Below are 19,128 nucleotides of genomic sequence, written 5' to 3'. Positions count from 1 at the left end.
GTCAGAAAGGAGGGGCAGCTTCTGTGGGCTTCGCTGTCAGCTGGGCTCCTCGGCAAGTCTCGCTGCTCCAATCTTGTCACCACCTCGTGTGTTTGCTTAAGGCAATGTCGGTATTATTTATACCTGAAAGGTGCCGAGATTGACGTAAGGATGGACATAAATACGTCAATAAGGATGTCATACGAACTGGTCGTTCGCACATTCTTTACTGAAGTTCTCGGCTAAATCAAAACAATGGCTGCGGGAATTACCCAGGTCGATGTAGGTTTGATTTGTTTTGAGAACACCGTATGCCTATTAGGGGGCTGGAGAAATAGTGCTTGCCTAATGAGATGGCATGCGCTATGACCTAATCAGATAACGGGCTTCTGTGCCGTTGTATGGCTAATCAGATAACGGGTTTCTGTGCAGTTGAATGGCTGCTAGTTAATTATTAACCAGACAAGGGTCAGAAATAGGGGGATCGATACAGTACCCAATGTAAATACATCACAGTATGTTGGCTCATTTTAGGTCGAGCCTAGGCAGTGCATGCGCTGTCTCTAGACATGCTGTATCTCCATCTGTGGGCTTTTATCACGCCCACACAAGGCCATCACATTCAGTCGTACCTTAGTCTGCCTTTAAAAATTCCTTTGGTTTGGTATGGAAATGCTTTACTTTGGCCCACATTCTGGCTGTTTGGATCCCGCCATGCGGACTCACCCTGTTACCTGGATTATTTCTCGGCCATATATAGGGGTCGATTCCGATTCGGGAAAAAAAAACGTCCGTACTATTTGTATCCGGAGCCCTCTCTGTACGAATCGTACCCGTCCGTCCGAGTCGCGAAGTACGATCCGTATTCCGTGAATCCGTCCGAATCGTCGCGATCCGTACGTATTGGAAGGCTGAAACCGTGAACCGTACGACTCGTACACATACTGTACAACTCGTACACATACCGTACGACCCGACGAGTATGATCCAGACCAGGGTATGAGGACGCGATTTGTACGGTCCACGTCAGGTAAGGGCGAGTCATATGGAAAAGCACACAAACATACACACCGTACGGTCCGTACCCCCATAATCGCAGGGGTACGCACCGTACCCCTGCGATCATGGGGTGTACGAGCCGTACCCCCATTGTACGATCGGTGTACGAGCCGTACCCCCATTGTACGATCGGTGTACGAGCCGTACACCGATTGTACAATGGGGGTATGGCTCGTACACCGATCGTACAATGGGGGTACAGCTTGTACACCGATCATACATGGGGTACGGCTCGTACACCGATCATACAATGGGGGTACGGCTCATACACTGATCGTACAATGGAGGTACGGCTCGTACACCGATCATACAATGGGGGTACAGCTCGTACACCCATTGTACATGGGGTACGGCTCGTACACCGATCGTACAATGGGGGTACGGCTCATACACCGATCGTAAAATGGGGGTACGGCTCGTACACCCCATGATCGCAGGGGTACGTTGCGTACCCCTGCGATCATGGAGGGTAAGCACCGTACCCGGGGGGTGGCGTTCCGTTCCTGTTTCGGCGCAAACTCTGCTTTTACGGCTGTTTTCAGATCCTGTAAAAAAAGGGTTGTACGGTGCATACCCGACACGTATCGTACTTGCTGGGTCGTAAAAACCAGCCGCGAACCGTACAGATGTCACGTACAGCGGGTTCCGAGGGAGAATCATACGGAGATTAGAGTCGTACGGTATCTTGTACGACTCGTACGGAGTATGGCTCCTGGTATGAATCGTACTTCATCGTACGTACGGGACGTTCACAGGTACGATTCATACGTGGAAAAAACGCTCCGTACGACGATTCGGAGCACTTTTTACCAGATCGGAATCGACCCCATAGTGTTGGTGCACTACTTTTCCTTTTGCCTCAGCTTCTTTTTTTAGTTTCCTGCTTGTGTTCCAAGCTTTGTTCCTATCTCTAAGTGCCACCCATTGTCTGTGTTGCCTTTACTCCCACCCCCTCCCGTTGTCTGTGTCAATCACCTTCTCGTCCTTTTCCCACTCCCTTTTCTGAGCCCATAGTGTTTTTTTTAAATACATGTTTTATATTTACTCTCATTCATTTCATAGGCCTTTTATCGCTATATAAGTTTTCGTTTTTTAAACCATTTATAATTGTTCCTATGGTCTTTCTCAGCTTCATTACTTCTCTTCCTTTCTTTTTCACTGACTCTTCCCTTCGCCTCTCCTCCCTCAGAAATGAGGAGGCACTGTGCATGACAATGTTAAACATCACTACACAGTTACTGGGGGGGAGTCTGGCCTACTATGGAAGTCCATTTGAACTTCAGGTCTGTCATGTGTCTGTAGTCCCTGGGCTGTGAGTGGGGTCTACGCCGCGCGCTGTAGCCCACCGGTTGACCTGTCAGTTGTCATTCACATCCCATGTTTCTCAGATGTCTCACTGACCTCTCCTGGACTGTCTCGGGCACGCACCATGGCTCCTTGTCCCTGGAGATGCCTTTTCTCTTCCTGGAGCGCTGCTTTTGGCCCCACCTGTGCAAGTACACTTAGCTCAGCACGCTGGTGCTCAGCGTGAGCTTCTTTAGTGCCTACTGTGGGACAAATGAGACACCGAGTTATGGGGAGGAGATCCCAGAGGTGGTGGAGGATCTCCAAGCAGAATCTGAACTAGGAGGTGACGGAAGCCTGGCCATGCAGCATGTGTACAACCTGGTTTCAGACAGCCTCTGTGTCTGGGTGAGTTTGCACATGCCCTTCCAGTGCCGAAATATCTGAATAAGCCCAGAGTGCTGAAAGCTTCTTTTAATGTTCCCTTTGACTTTCAAAAGTTCTCATAATAGTAAACGTAGGCTGGTAATCCCTTTTGTCCTTAGAATGTACCCAAACATTGACCTCAGACCATGACACACTCTCAGAAGTCCTTATTTCATGTACAGTGATGGTGATTCTTTCATAGAGCACGTCTAGCACTATTTTAATTTACACAATATTCTTTAGCTCCTCACAGTTGTATACATAACGTGACCTTCATCCTTGTAATGTATCCATAACATTCACTCTATTTACTTTCACTCAACGTTCAACCCCCTTTCACTCCAACACCACTTCTGTTCTGTATACTCCCGCTCTCAAGTCTAATTTTTCATTTGCCCCCCCTTCTTCATCACCCTTCTTCCTCCTTATCTTTTGCCAGCTTCACCTATTTAACTCCTCCTCACCCATTATCTGTTCTACCGTGCCTTTAGTGAGCAGTCAAATTATCGGAAATAATATCGACCTACACTAATATCGAAGTGACAATATTGAAGGGACAGAATATCGATGTTAAGAATATCTATGGATAGAATATCGACCCTAAGGTAAGTGATATTGATTTTTTTTATATGGATGTAAGTAATATCGAACTAAGTAATATTGATATCAAATATATTGATGTTACTAATATTTATATATATATCATTGTTATGTATTTAATATGTATGTGTTATATGTGTTTTGTTAAGTGTTCTACTTGTTTTAAAATATATGTATACAATTTTTATATGTTAATAAAGTTTTTTTAGGTTATTTCAGTTTTTTAGTACCGTAGCGGGTTGTGGGTTTATAGGGGAATAAGGTGGGAAGTAATTTAATTATACTAAATTAATTATTAATATTTAGGAATTATAAATTAATTGTAATTATTTTTTGCGTTTAAGTTCTGTAGTGGGTTGTGGGTTTATAAAGGAATAGGGTGGGAAGTAATTTATCTGTAATTAAGTAATAATTTATTTTAATTAATTGGTATTGATAATTATATTATTGTTAAATAATTATTAATTGGTAATACATTTTTAATTATTGGTAATTAATTTCTAATAATTGAATAATTGATAATTATGTTAAGTGTATTATTTTATTTTTGTAGTGTGTTGTGCGTTTATAGGGTAATAGTAATTATTAATTTTATTGTTGGGTATTGATAATTAATTTATTGGACATTAATTTTTAATTTTTAATTATTTCAAATCATAGTTTTTGGGTTATGTAAATTAATGTATTGTTGTTTTATCATTAATGGGGAATTACATTTTATTAAATATTATTTATTGATACATTTAATTAATGTATTAATACCTAATTATTAATTGGTAATTCATGTTTAATAATGATTATGTTTGGTATTAAACTAATTTAATTGTTTAATATTTATTATTTTGTAAATTAATATTTACTAATGATTATTTATTGGTATTTATGATTAATTTATTGTTCATTAATTATTCATTGGTAATTATGTTTTCAATATATATTTATTGGTATTTTTTAATTAGTTTAGAGTTGTTTAATAATGAATTCATTAATTATTTGAAAAATATATTTTGTTTAGTGTGGCTCACTGGTTAGAGGCGGCAGGCCCGAGAGTGTCACCCCCACCCCTTCTTCCCTGCACCCCCACCTCTTCTTCTCTGCCCACTAACCCCACCTCTCCATTCCTCTTCCCTCCCCGTCCTCATTGTAAAGCTCTATATAACATACTTTCCGCATGTTCTGCCTCTGCCCACACTCATTACTGTGCTGATTTAAATATTTTCCATGCTGTTCATCCTCTGTGGTAATGGCGTCCCTTCCGGCATGTGTTGCATGTGTGGGTTATTTTTCACTCATAGCCAGGGGTCACACCGAACCGATGGAAAATTTCCAGGGGGAGGAGTTGAATACATGGCCCCATAGCACTGCAGTTTCTGGCATCTTTGTTTTTTTGTGTGTACACTAATGTGCACACTGGCCTCTATCCACAACTGTCACATAACAAAAGCTTTAAACACTACATATGTGCCACAGGGATCCCCTTGCTCTACTGGGAGAGGCTGCACCACAAGCTGGCAAACAAGGTGGGTCGGAGACTCTCTTCAGACACTCTAGCTACTTTCTTCTACTTTCAACCCCCTTTCACTTCAACATCACGTATTTTCTGTTTACTCCTGCTCTGAAGTCTAATTTTTCACTCACCCCCTTACTTACTCAATGCAGAACTCAATGCAGTTCTATTGTATTCCTATTAATGTGTTAACACCAGGTAGGTCGCTCCCCCTCCGCACAGCACCGCTTGTGCCCGTTTTCTCCTTCGCTGCCCCCGTGTCTCTCTGCCCGGTTTCCTTCTGCTCCCCTTGTGGCCCCCGTGTCTCCCTGCCCGTTTTTGCCTTTTGTTGCTTAGCTGCCCCTGTATTTCTGTGACCTTTCTGCCTTCTGTGTCACTCGCTTTCCCTTGTTTTTTGTGACCTTTCAGCCCTTTCTTGTGACCTTTGCGCCTCTGTGCCACTCGTTTCCCCTGTTTTTTGTGACCTTTCTGCCCTTTCTTGTGACCTTTGTGCCTCTATGCCACTCGTTTCCCCCCGTTTTTTGTGACCTTTTCTGCCCTTTCTTGGGACCTTTCTGCCTCTCTGCCACTCGTTTCCCCCCGTTTTCTGTGACCTATTCTGCCCTTTCTTGTGACCTTTGTGCCCTCTGTGCCACTCGTTTCCCCCCGTTTTTTGTGACCTTTTCTGCCCTTTCTTGTGACCTTTGTGCCCTCTGTGCCACTCGTTTCCACCCATTTTTTGTGACCTTTCCTGCCGTTTCTTGGGACCTTTCTCCCTCTGTGCCACTCATTTCCCCCATTTTTTGTGACCTTTATGCCCTTTCTTGGGACCTTCCTGCCTCTGTGCCACTCGTTTCCCCCCGTTTTTGTGACCTATTCTTCTCTTTCTTGTGACCTTTGTGCCTCTGAGCCACTCGTTTCCCCCCGTTTTTTGTGACCTTTTCTGCCCTTTCTGTGACCTTTCTGCCTTCTGTGTCACTGGTTTCCCCACATTTTTTGTGACATTTCTGCCCTTTCTTGTGACCTTTGCGCCTCTGTGCCACTCTTTTCCCCCCGTGTTATGTGACCTTTCTACCCTTTCTTGTGATCTTTGTGCCTCTATGCCACTCATTTCCCCCCATTTTTTGTGACCTTTTCTGCCCTTTCTTGGGACCTTACTGCCTCTGTGCCACTTGTCTCCCCCCGTTTTTGGTGACCTTTCTGCCCTTTCTTGCGACCTTTGTGCCTCTATGCCACTCGTTTCCCCCCGTTTTTTGTGACCTTTTCTGCCCTTACTTGGGACCTTTCTGCTTTCCGCTTTTGCGGCCGTTTGCAGCTGCAAAGCGGCGATAATTTCATCGCCCTATTAGCAAGCTGTCGCTAACATCAGTTACTGACAGATTTTAGGTGATAGTGAGCGGTTTGGGGCCCGCTTTGCACGAAAGCGATATTTATCGCTAATGACATGCAAAGTGGGAGTACCCAACCAGTTAGCGACTGAAAGCAGTCGCTAACGTCGCTATCGCCCATTAGCGATAAAAAAACTCACGCTACACGTGAATATCGCTGAAAACTAACGCCTGCTCAGACCAGTTCTTAACCTGTATATCCAATGGGAGGTGGATATTCAGGTCAAGACCCTATTGGCGATGATGTGTGAATATCACTGGTTTTCCAGCAATATTCTCGCATTTTGCCGCTATCACCGGATATTGTATCGCATTGGAGATAAACGTTGCTAATAGCACGTTATCTCTGCGATAAAATACGGCGATGCTTGGCGATAAAAAAAATGTGGTTAAGCTTCTTTAGCGATAAATATCGCTAGTTGTTGATAATATGCCCCACAAAAATGCCTTTGTGAATAGATCCCACTGTGTGTGGCAGAACGTTTAAGCTGCTAGACATATTCAACATACAAACTGTCCTTGGAAAGTGTCACTTTTGAGGATGTGGTGAGAAGTATACTTGACATCAGTAGACATAACTGCTCCGTTGTCAGAGTAGGTAAAGACCAAGGTCCATATTTATGAAGCCATTGTGTTGTCCTTGCATCACTCAGAAACAACACAAACGCTTTAGTTATATTTACAAAGCCGCACATGACCTTATTTGCCTGGCTTTGTAAAGAAATGTAACACAAGGCAGCTTTCTCCTTGTTATTTCCTCCTTTCACAAACGCTGCATTCTTCAGTACACAGAAAGAGGAACATGCCTCTAAGGATTTGTTTTGAGCACAAAAACAATCCTTTCTTAACACAGACACCCTCGCAGTGTGGTGAAAGGGTGACTGCGTTGGTGCTAGTAGAGAGCAGAAATGCTCCATATCTTTTTAAATATGAAGCATTTCTGCTTTTTTTCTTTCATGCTATGCAGCTCGGCAACTTTGCTTGTTGCCTTGTGTGAAAGTTTAGTAAATGTGACACCAAATCTTATGCATAACTTACTAGTTTTATAGATTATTTTGCATGGTACTACAGGTTTATACCTAGACATTCTAAAATAGGCAGCCCATGGACGGGCTTGGCAAAATAATGTGCTGCAACTAGAAAGAAAGAAACGTGAATAGAAACATGCATTACCCTTCTACATAGTGAATTAACATTTGATTTAAGATGAACTGTGCAGTGCCAACAACCATTCAACATGCATATCAACAGTTATTACAGCCATAATGTTGTCTTGTGATACCCCACCATAACACTTGTTTGCCGGCAGTAATAGTAGTTAGTATGAATCAGGTGCAATTGTACATCATCTGGATGAAATGTAATCAAAACCAGTTGTTTTTTCCAAGCAGCTACGTTCCTGTTTCAGCTTATGAACTGGAGTTTCTAGCATGGAAATGGGCGATAAGAGAAGCATATCATGTCTACCTGTTTCATGAAAGATTTACTGTCAAATTTAACACCTATTAACCCGTTTGGCTGTTGCCTTGAAAAAGTCAAGCTTGATTCAATAGGGCACTCATAGCGTATCCTTCTACAATTTCCCAATGCAATACTTCTCTGGGAAAAGTAACATTGATTCTAATGCTCTTGTCAGGAGACCAGAGACACTGCCATCTTCAGAGCCATGGACAGAGCTACTAGAATGAGGAATGAAAGCTGTATGCAGCTTCCTCACTGTGCAGCATCCTTAATCTGTGAGCAACATGAGGCAAGAAACCACAAAGTTTCCCAGGCAGTAGCCCGAGGAGGGAACAAGAGGCAGTAGGGTGCTGGTAGACGGTCAGCCTCCAATCAATTATAGTGAACACAATAGAGACCGTTCCCAGCTTAAGACCAAAATAGAGTGAGGTGCCTAATGATGGTGGGGCATCTCACAAAAAGTGATAGATTGGCATCACACACCACCAGGTGTCATGCTTCATCATCTGCCAGTCCTCGCCCTCCAGAAACCGCGTTTGGTGGAGGACGGGCATGCACCTGGAGACAGGGATGCACTTCTAGGTGAGTGGGGGCCCAAGAAGAAAAGTGAATATTAAAAAGCCATCACAGTACACTCATAGATCTTTTATTCAAAAGGTAAACTGTGTGGGGTCAAAATGGAAAGTGCGGTCAATAAGGATCCTATCATCCCGTCACCGCTCTGAAGTTTAAAAAAAAAAAAGGGTCAACATGTTTCTGCCATTCGTCCTTATGGGTACATGGCATTCGTCAGGACCAGATTGAGGAGGGGCTCCAGTCTTACCAAACGTTTTGGCAGTGCCACTCCATGGGAGTAATCACTGTCACTCTCCACTGGTTGGGTCCTTGGACCCTTCAAGAAGGACGACTTGCCCCATGGGATGAGGGTTTTTCAGGAGGTCCCTGTAGTCACACTATGTCGATAGCAGAGACAGTTCCTGTCTAAACACCTACAATATGCGCCTCTCCGCCTCCCCAACATGCATATCAACAGTTATTACAGCCATAATGTTGTCTTGTGATACCCCAGCATAACACTCGTTTGTCAGCATTAATAGTAGTTAGTATGAATCAGGTGCAATTGTGCATCATCTGGATGAAATGTAATCAAAACCAGTTGTTTTTTCCAAGCAGCTACGTTCCTGTTTCAGCTTATGAACTGGAGTTTCTAGCATGGAAATGGGCGATAAGAGAAGCATATCATGTCTACCTGTTTCATGCAAGATTTACTGTCAAACTTAACAACACCTATTAACCTATTTGGCTGTTCCCTTGCGAAGTCAAGCTTGATTCAATAGGGCACTCATAGCGTATCCTTCTACAATTTCCCAATGCAATACTTCTCTGGGAAAAGTAACATTGATTCTAATGCTTTTGTCAGGAGACCAGAGACACTGCCATCTTCAGAGCCATGGACAGATATACTAGAATGAGGAATGAAAGCTGTATGCAGCTTCCTCACTGTGCAGCATCCTTAATCTGTGAGCCTCCTACGGCAGACATCATTGCATAGCCACTATGACTACATCTGCAACGTCTCCGGATAAGAGCCAAAAATATACTGCATTGTTGTGTTCCTGGAAATGCCAGGATTACCTAGAGTAACAAAGGAAAACCTGTTAAAGAGAGATGGATGTCAGATCCGGGAACAACTGAAGTGAATAAAGTAAGAAGCAAGGATTGAGAGAACAACGTGAATCGTCAGATTTCAGGAATTCAGAACTGTGTCTCTCCCTATGAAAGTGGAATAAACCGGTTGTGGAAGGAGTGGTCTTGCACAAAGAGATACTATCAGCCAGAGCACACGCCAAAGACTTGTATCAAAGAAAATACAGAATGCAAATACTTTATGCACATAGTGCTCTCAATAGGTATCCAGTAATTGATGACATACTTGAACAGTTGAAGAGAAGGTTTAATTGGCCTTACCTGGGAGTGGATGCACACGTCAACTCCATTGCTTGCACAGCCATGCCCAGGAAGGTTTTCCTATAGAACACCTAAAGAGACATGCCTTGTTATGATGTCCTGTCCCTGGAGATGTGCTTCAAGTGGCTACAGAACAGCCTAGACATTTCCGATCAGTTCAACAGTTCTGCTTTAGGTGTGCGCTGGTTTTCCCTTCATTGTTTGCAAGATTTGTTTATTGGCATTTCTTATAAACAATACAAGGAACGAATAGCAGCACACCATAGCAACAGATAAAGGACGACAAGAAGACCACAAGAGGGAAAACCGGCGGGATCTCAAATACAAGCCGAGATTTCCCATCAAAGGTTGAAAGAGTGTCTACCGCTAATATGATTCTTTGGTTAAAGTAGTTTTTTAGCCATTGTTGGCCAGATACGATACACTCAGATGCCGGGTTTAGATCAAAACATGCCATGCGCATATTTTATTAGTATGCATAAAGGATGGATACTGTAAACTCAAAAACCCTACTTTGAAACAGAATCATTTTTATGTGAACACTTCTTCCAGTGTTACTCCGAACAAATGGGCTGCACGACTAAAATGCATTAAATAGAAGGTGAAAACTAAGATCAACATTTTCAGTTTGCCATCTCCAAGAAACAAAGTTAAAAACCATTTTATAGCACTTGACACTTTCTATAACAAATATCAACTACTGTGACAAAAATAAAATGAAAACCAATTCGTTTTCAGTAACACAACAAAAGAGATGTTAGAAAAACAGCAGGTGCCGAGCATTACTGCTGTGCACAGTTCATTACAAACCCTGCTGAGTGACACTTCACAAAGATCTAAAACTAACAACCAATTAGCCCTCAGAAGTACACATATTTTCCTACCACAAAACATCAAAGGAATGCAATACCTTAAAAGCCATACCAGTTTCCAAATATTAAAAAATCTGACTCAAGATGATGTTTTCGCAAAGAAGAGAACAGGTACACAAGTGGAACAAGTAAACAGCTTTGTCAGACAGTCAAACACCAAAGTGAAAAATGAACTTAGAAAACGCTTTCAGAGTTTTCAGAGTACCTGCAGATTTCCCTGAAAACAAAGCAAACATTATTAAAACATATTTTTTTAACAAATATATAAATACCTATATTAACTTTCAGCTAATTGGATGGTGTTCAAATCAATTTAATAAAATGCAACGGAAGTGCAAATGTTGTCCTCGGATGCAGACACATGTTATCTGGTGGACACTCTTGGTGTGGGTCTCCCTTCCATTTTTGCTGTTGTCTCGTGTTTTTGCTGGTGTTAGATGCTTTGGGCACTGTGCCATCGCTGTCCAGTGCCACAGTGCAAGTGCTCCCTATTGTAAATGAATGTATGAATTTGTGTTTCCATGATTGTCTGGTTTGGTTTACCTGTCAGACTCTAGTACAGTGCACCAGTAGTGCCCAGGGCATGTAAACCAAATACTGCTGGTGGTCTTGCAGCACTGGTTGTGGCACCCACAGAAGCGGCCTGTAAAAGTGTGTCTAAGGCCTGCAATTGCAGAGCCTGTGTGCTGTCTGGTACTGCCATGCTGACTGGGCAAGTGCACCCACTTGCCAGTCCCTAAACCTTCCCTTTTCTTCATGTCAGACACCCCTACGGTAGGCCCAAGGGCAGGGTGCATAGGTGCATGGAAAGTATAAGGTAGGACAAGCTGTGGTGTGTGTGGCATGTCCTAATAGTGAATTACAGCCATTTTCGTTTTTCACTATTGCAAGGCTACTGTTCTCCATAGGCCAGAGTGGGCAGTTAGTTTATTATATTTATATAATCCTAACTGACTCAGGGAACATGGTGGAAATTCGGGTTTAGTATACCTGAACTCAGAATGATAAAATACATCTTTTAGTGAAGTTGGTTTTAACATTCTGGGCCTGAGTCTGATGCGGATTGGAAAGCTTTCCCACCTAGGGCCTGATTCTGATGAGGTTAGGAAGGCCTCCTAATGGCATTTGCTCCTTCCAAATTGGATCGGGAATGACCCAGGGCCCAATTATGATGCGGTTAGGAACATATGCTCCCATTGAAGTCAATGGGAGTCCAACCAAATTGTATCGGGAAGCATCCGTATGCATTGTACTCCGTCGGTCAGACTGTCCTGATCCAAGTGGGTTGGAAACCATTTCCAACCCGATTCAGTCGGGAAGCATTTCCAACCCGCATCAGAATCAGCCCCTTAGTGTTTGAAAATACCACAAGTAGGTATTTTCTTGTCTAACTATCCAAGCCTGCCTCTGCTAGGTTGTGTATTCCTTGTCTGGAGTTTGAGTGACAGGGCTGGGGAATTCCAGGAGACAGGGTGAGTCAGTCCAGTGGTGAATAGAGAGATCTGCATCTAGATGGGTGGGAGGAGTTGTACTTGGGACCTACCTGAATAGGACTGTGCCTTCCTTCCACAATGCTGGCTCCACCTCCTTTGGTGAGTCTGATGTGTCTGCCCTGCACTGTGAAAGGAGAGAAGGAGTCATGTCAACAAAGTGCTCCAGGGCTGTTCCTTCCTTCCACAATGCTGGCTCCACCTCCTGTGGGGCGTCTGATGTTTCTTCCCTGCACTGTGAAAGGAAAGAAGGAGGCCTGTAAACAGAGTGCTCCAGGACTGACCAGAACTGGTTTGGACTAGGCAAAGGCCCCTCTGTCCTCAGAGGACAAAGGATTTCGGGGTATAAGTACTGGGACCTTGCTCCCAAGAATTTAGATCACTTTTGGACAACAAGAAGAAACGTTTGCTGAGAAGTGGAACCAGAGAGACTGGGGAGAGACTATCCTTAAGCTGAAGTGCTGCTTGGGGGATTGGCCTGCAGTGGTTGCCTGACTGCCAAAGAAAGGAGAGAGGAACTTTGTGTGTACTTTCATCAACTTGTAAGGGTCTCCAAGGGCTTGAGAATAGAGCTTGCCTCCTGCTGAAGTCTCAGGGACAACAGACTTCACACACCAGCTCCCCAAGAGTTCTTTTGAAGTGCCTGCAGTTGTGCTGGACTTTTTGAGGACTTGCGTGTCGCAAGGAGCTAGAAGCGCAACTTTAGAACAGGAAGCGTGTTGCTGAACTGCCGCTGCCGCTTCACAACATGAAGTGCCTCGCATGGCCAGAGAAGAGGATCGACGTCCCAGCAGATGCCGCCGCATCACCGGGAAGCAGGTCGCAGAGGAACCGTTGAGTTATCGCAGGTCCACCGAAGTGCCTCACATCGCTAGGAGAAGAGGGTTGACGTCGAGCAGACACCACAGCATCACTGGGAATCGTGTCGCAGGGCCTGTTGTGGCTCATCACCTGAGATGAGGATCGACGTCGCATCAGGCACCGCCGCATCTCCAAAAAGCGTGTTGCAGGGCCTGTCATGGCACATCAGCGGAGAAGAGGATCTACGTCGCAGCAGATGCCGCCGCATCACAGGGAAGGGTGTTGCAGGGCCTGTCGCGGCTCGCATCATTGTCGAAGCACCTCGCATCGCCAGGAGAGAGTATCGACATCGCAGCATATGCTGCCGCATCACTGGGAAGAGTGTTGCAGGGCCTGTTGCAGCTCGCATCGTGTAAAGCATCTTGCATCGCCGGAGAAGAGTATCGACGTTGCTGCAGACGCCGCCGCATCACCGGGAAGCGTGTCGCATCAAGAGGAAAGCGCCATCTTTGTTTCTTTGCACCAGATCTCCAACGCATCACCGTCCTTGCGTGTAAGGGACTACCGCATCACCTTTCCTGCAACACTTTCGTTGCCCTGCATGTCGCATCTTAAGGTACATTGACTCAAAGTGTCGCATTTTAAGATCTAAAGAGAACTAAGCTAATTTTACCATTTTAAGTACAGTACTGTGGATTTTTGTCGTTTGTGGTCTTGTGTTAAATCTTTATAAAGAATACTTATTTTTAATATACAACTGTGTGGTGTCCATGGGTAGTGTTGTCACTTGATTACTGTATGTGTTCACAAATGCTTCACACACTGCCTCTGAGATAAGCCTGTCTGCTTGTGCCAAGCTACCAAGGGGATGAGCAAGGGTTATTTTAGGAGTGTACGCCCTTACCCTGACTAGACTAGCAAGGGTCCCTATTTGTCACAGGTACCTACCTATGCCAACTAGAGACCCCCAAATCTAACAGTTTCAATTTACTCCAACGAAATGAAGCACCTACTCACATAGCCAACCATACATTGGATGGTAGCTTTAAAAATAATGCTGAATTAGGCATAGACAAGATCCTTCCACTTCCATGGTCAGAACACATGGCCATTTTCTTTTCAGTCATGACCCAGTGTAATAGAGCTGAATCAAATAGCACAGCTAGAGTTATTTAGTGGGTGTGGGCGTAGTGGACAATAGCAGGGTTTACGGGGAGTGCCACGGAGACGGAACTAATCTCCGCACACTCAGCGTAGCTCCACTATGCGCCACCCACCTCTCAGCCGCACTATTAAAACATTATAAATAAGAATTTAAAACACCTTACCTTATCAGCAGCGTCCCTGGGCTTTCCTCCTTCTCCATCGAGTCTTCTTCTGGAAAACTGCACATGCGTGGGCTCCCGCGCATGCGCATTCCTTGTGAGATATGCGCATGCGCGGGCGCCCACACATGCCCAGTTTTCAAGAAGAAGTCGCAATGGAGAAGGAGGGAAGCCTGGGTATTTTGAATTCCTATTTATAATGTTTTAATAGTGCGGGCTGGAAGCGGGCAGGAGGCCAACTCCGCTCCGCCCCAGTGTGCGGAGATTTGCCTGTTCCGCCTACTTCTCGAAACGCGGAATAGGCAAAATTCCAAAGATTCCGTGGGCAGAACGGAGTTGTCCGCCCACCCCTTTATTAAGTACCGGCCAAAGAAGGATACCAAGGTGGATGCTCCACAGGAGGCTCTTTCCAACTCTGTTCCTGTTTCTGTCAAGGATATTGATGATGCAGCAACTAGCTATACGCACTGACTGGAGACAGCATGCATTAAAGTGGTGCCTGTGAAAACACTGAAGAGCCATAGGAAAAATCCATCTGCCCCTTGGTTTTCTCCGGCTTTGAAAGCAGCACAGCTGAGGAGTAGGCGCGAAGAACGCTTCTGGAGGGTAGATTGTTCCCCCGGGAAATAAGCCACATACCAAATAACCCTTGCGGAGTATAAAGAGCTCATTAAAGCCAAAAAAACTACTTTCACAGCGAAAACAGACTAGCAGCAAATTCCTCTAAGGAACTTTTTAAAAAGGTTAAATATTTGTCGAATTGGAGAAACAGCAACTCCATTGTCCTGGACGAATCTTTCTGCAACAAGCTGGCAGATTTCTTCCAATGTAAGGTCAACTCTATCTTTCAGGAATTCTCTTAGCAGTCTCCTAGAACTAACCTCATCTTTAATTTTGAAGAGGCCTTGCATTTAGTTACAATCATGGGTCATCCCACTGTTGAGAGGTTGTCTCCTCTCACACAGGATAAAACAATCAGTCTCATGAGTTCCATCAAGTCTGGGGACCCCTCTGACCCTTGCGCTCCTGGGATCATCAATAAGCTGTCTAGTCAGGTGAATTGGCCACTTAAAGATCTACTGATCCAAGAATTGAGTACTGCTCTTTGGGAATGAGACCTCCTTCTGGAATGCATCCTGGTGGCCCCAGGAGCTGGGTGACCTACCCAAGCTGGTGCAGAAACCAAAAAATGTGGGAGTTCTTTTTGACACCAAACTATACTTTGCTGCTCATATCAATGCAGTGACCTCTGGGGGACACTTTATTTTACGGGTTCACAAAAAATCCTCCCTTTCATCCCAATGGACCTTCAGAAGACCGTAATACTGTCTCTTATAGGCTCTAAACTAGACTACTGCAATGCCCTTTATACCTGGTAAAAGAAATTGCAGTCCCTGCAGAATGCAGTAGCCAGAACCCTTCTAAAAATCACTAAGTTTAAACCAGTATCTCATCAGTTACACGGCCTTCATTGGCTACTGGTGGAGAAGAGAATCTCATTTAAAAACCAGTGCCTAATGCACAAGGCTCTTCACTGTTCTGGCCCCCTCTATTTCGAGGAGCGATTTACCTGGTATGCGCCCTGTAGAACGCTCAGTTCTAGCTCGGCGCATATGGTCCTGATTCCCAGAATTAAATGAGTAAACTGGGGCGGTAGAATACTGACCTTCCAGGAGAAAAGTTATGGAACTCCCTTCCTCTTGCCCTCCGGTCCCAACATAGCCTGCAGCTATTCAGAAAGCAGCTAAGGACCTGGCTATTTCTGCCTGTAAATACCAAAGTCACTCAGACCTAACTCGACTTGATGCTCCTTCCTCAGTCCTTGATTCGCCTAGCGCTAAGACACCTTTGGGTAATGCACATTCTCTAAAACTACTTCATTGATTAATTCTCCTTTTTTTGCTATTTTACCACCTGCGTCCCTTCCCACTACACACCTCAGGCAATACATCATACAGCCAGTATGGATCATATGCTTTCCTGGCTCCAAAGTGTGCTCCATTCCATGTTTCTGAACTCCGTCACTGCTGGAGTGCTTCTTACTGACAGTTTGGCATTCCTCCTACCGCCCTCTGGTCTGACTCCATTCTTGGAGGTGTTTTTCCTCCCTAGCATCCGAGTGCTTTCTCATCCTGTGGCTCTCTCTTTTTCTGCCATGGTATCCTGTCCCTCTTTTGTTTCCATCCTCTCCTGTGTGTGTTTCCGCAATCATTGCCACAATGAGGCATCCTATGACACAGGACAAGGCCTATATTTTCTTAAATACACATCTGAAGACACCTTCTAATATGGGCACTTTTAGCCTGCACCCAAATGTCAATATATTGTGTGACAAAGTAGGATTTGACCCTGGTAAACGCCCTAGATGTATTTCTTTTGTAGCACATCATTTTTGTATCTCTGCTATTCACCCTCACCAACTGTGTCTTACTCACTTCATGCTTTCCTAAAATAGATCTCAGAGCCAACCACTACTTCCCTGTTGTGGCAGAAGACTCTGCACTGCTTCACATAAACATGTGTGTACACTGGTGTGCACAGGTGTGTTGGGAACCGAGTGGGACATCTGTGTAACTCTGCCTGGTATCTGACCACCACTAGCTTGTCACAGAGGTAATCTTGACTACATTGATTATGGCATGTACAGGTCTTTTAAGTTAATAGGGCATCCAAAAATAAATAATTCAATTTCTTTTTCACTATAATGTAAGTCTAAAGCGCATTACTGTGATTGTGTATCAACAGCGATATCAAACATCTCGACAACTGTATCACAACATTCACCGATTCAATGGCACCCCGCAAACACAACACAGAGGAGGACACGAAGCAGGCCAGCTGCTACGCTCTGGACCTTTGCTAAAAAAAATGCTTCAAACAATTTGAAAGAAGATTGAAAGCAAACCACCATGAAAATGACAAACAGACATGTAAAGCAGCCCTGAGATCATACCACCAGCAAATCAAAGAAACCAGAAGAAGGCCCAGGTTGAGTGTACAGACATCTTCAATAGGGTCAAAGAAATCTTTTGATCATCAAACACATCACCTCACCAGCCCCCAATTCGAATGACCATATAGGAGCTGCCCACACCCAGGGCTTTGAGACCCCCATGTTTGAGTAGTGTGTTGTACACATTCCTGATTTATTGATTGAGTCCCAACATTGTGCTGCAAACAAAGTAAGCAGCATTTTTGTTCAACTTGTACATACTGTCGGCGGGACTCTGCCATAGAGGACTTGGGTGATGCTAACCCGATCCAAATTTGCTTGTTGGTTTGATGCTGAAATAATACTCTACAGTTTTAAAAATGTTGATAAAGTCAGCATCTGCGAACAATCTAATTGAAAACAAAACAACAACAAAGCTAATGGTGGGTTGAGATTGGAAAAGCTTTTGTGAGGTGATACCTTAAGAGATAGCGTTAACACTAGACTAAAGCCATATAATTTGTTTGTTTATAGGTACCATATCTGCATGTACCATTCTTCAGACTGGAGGAATGCCTGCTGCAGTTTTGCTGTTGAGTAGCAGAGCCACAACATCTTTGAAAGTACACGCTCACTCAATCCCAACCCCTTCCCCCTGGGATTTAGCACCCAGTGTCTTCTCCTGTAAACCGAGAGTAAGTCTCGGAGGATTTGGGAACTAGCGTCACCGCCCCATTGGAATCATCTGGGATCCAAGTAGGTGGCTTAGTCATGAAGAATGATATTAACAAGCAACTTGCTCACTATCTCAACGCACACCAGCTCCTAGACACCATGCAATCAGGTTTGCGGCTCAGTCACAAAACTGAGACTACCCTCTTCCGAGCTACAGACATTAGGCTGATGCTCGACCGTGGCGACACAGATGCCCTCATACTGCTCAACTTCTCTGCAGCTCTTGACATGGTCTCACACTCTACCCTAATCATAAGACTACATGAAATGGTCATCCATGGACCTGTCCTCAACTGGATCTGCTCTTTCCTCATAGGATGAACACAAAAAGGCAACCGATACATCGGAGGCAAGAACCTCATATGTGCAGTACACCAACGATTATCTCTCACTCTGACATTATTCAATAACTACATGACTCCGCGGGCAGACCTCTGCAGATCACACAGCATCAACATGCTCTCCTACGCAGGCAGCACCCAACTGATACCCTTCCTGTCGGACAATGCCCAGACTACAAAAATTAACTTTGCCATTTGCCTGACTGCAGTAGCCACCTGAATTAAATCCTACTGCCTCAATATCAACACAGACAAAACGGATGCAGTGATCTTCAGAAGAAAAGCCTCTATGTGGGACTCCACCTGGTGGCCAGCTGACCTTGACCACACACCTACCCTCACTACCGACACCAAAAACTTGGAAATCACCTTGGACGACAAACTGGACATGACAGCCCAAGTAAACTCAGTGATCTCCACCTGCTTCCGTATCCTGAAGATGCTGCGAAATATCTTTAAATGATTACCTGAAAAAACAAAAAATGGTTACTCAGGCCCTGATTGCCAGCAGACTTGACAATGGCAACACACGCAGTAATCACCAAGAAGCTCATAAAAAGGCTCTATACCATTCAAAGTGCCACAACATAGCTCATTCTAAACCACAGCCATATCAGACCACATCTCAGAGAACTCCACTGGCTCCCCATACACAATTGTACCCAATTTAACTGCTAATACCCACATACAAAGTACTGCACAACATGTGTCCTGCCTACCTCAATATCAGTTTACATTACTTTATTTTAATAGCTTTATAGGAGCATACAATATGATCATAAAAGCGAATATATTATAATCACACACTACATTAAAGCCATAAAAACATTGCTTACAATCCTAGACCCCATTTCATCTTAGGTTCAAAAAGCCATATGATTCCTAGCATCAAGAGCACTTTAAAGAAATGAACTAACACTAAAGCAAATCATTGGTATGCTCAGTTTCTGCAGGTACAATAAAGCTGGCCTACATCTAATC

The sequence above is a fragment of the Lissotriton helveticus genome, chromosome 2_1, assembly GCF_964261635.1.
Source record: "Lissotriton helveticus chromosome 2_1, aLisHel1.1, whole genome shotgun sequence".
Lineage (NCBI taxonomy): Eukaryota > Metazoa > Chordata > Amphibia > Caudata > Salamandridae > Lissotriton > Lissotriton helveticus.
The sequence above is the reverse complement of the archived record's forward strand: the minus strand, read 5'-3'. Positions refer to the sequence as shown.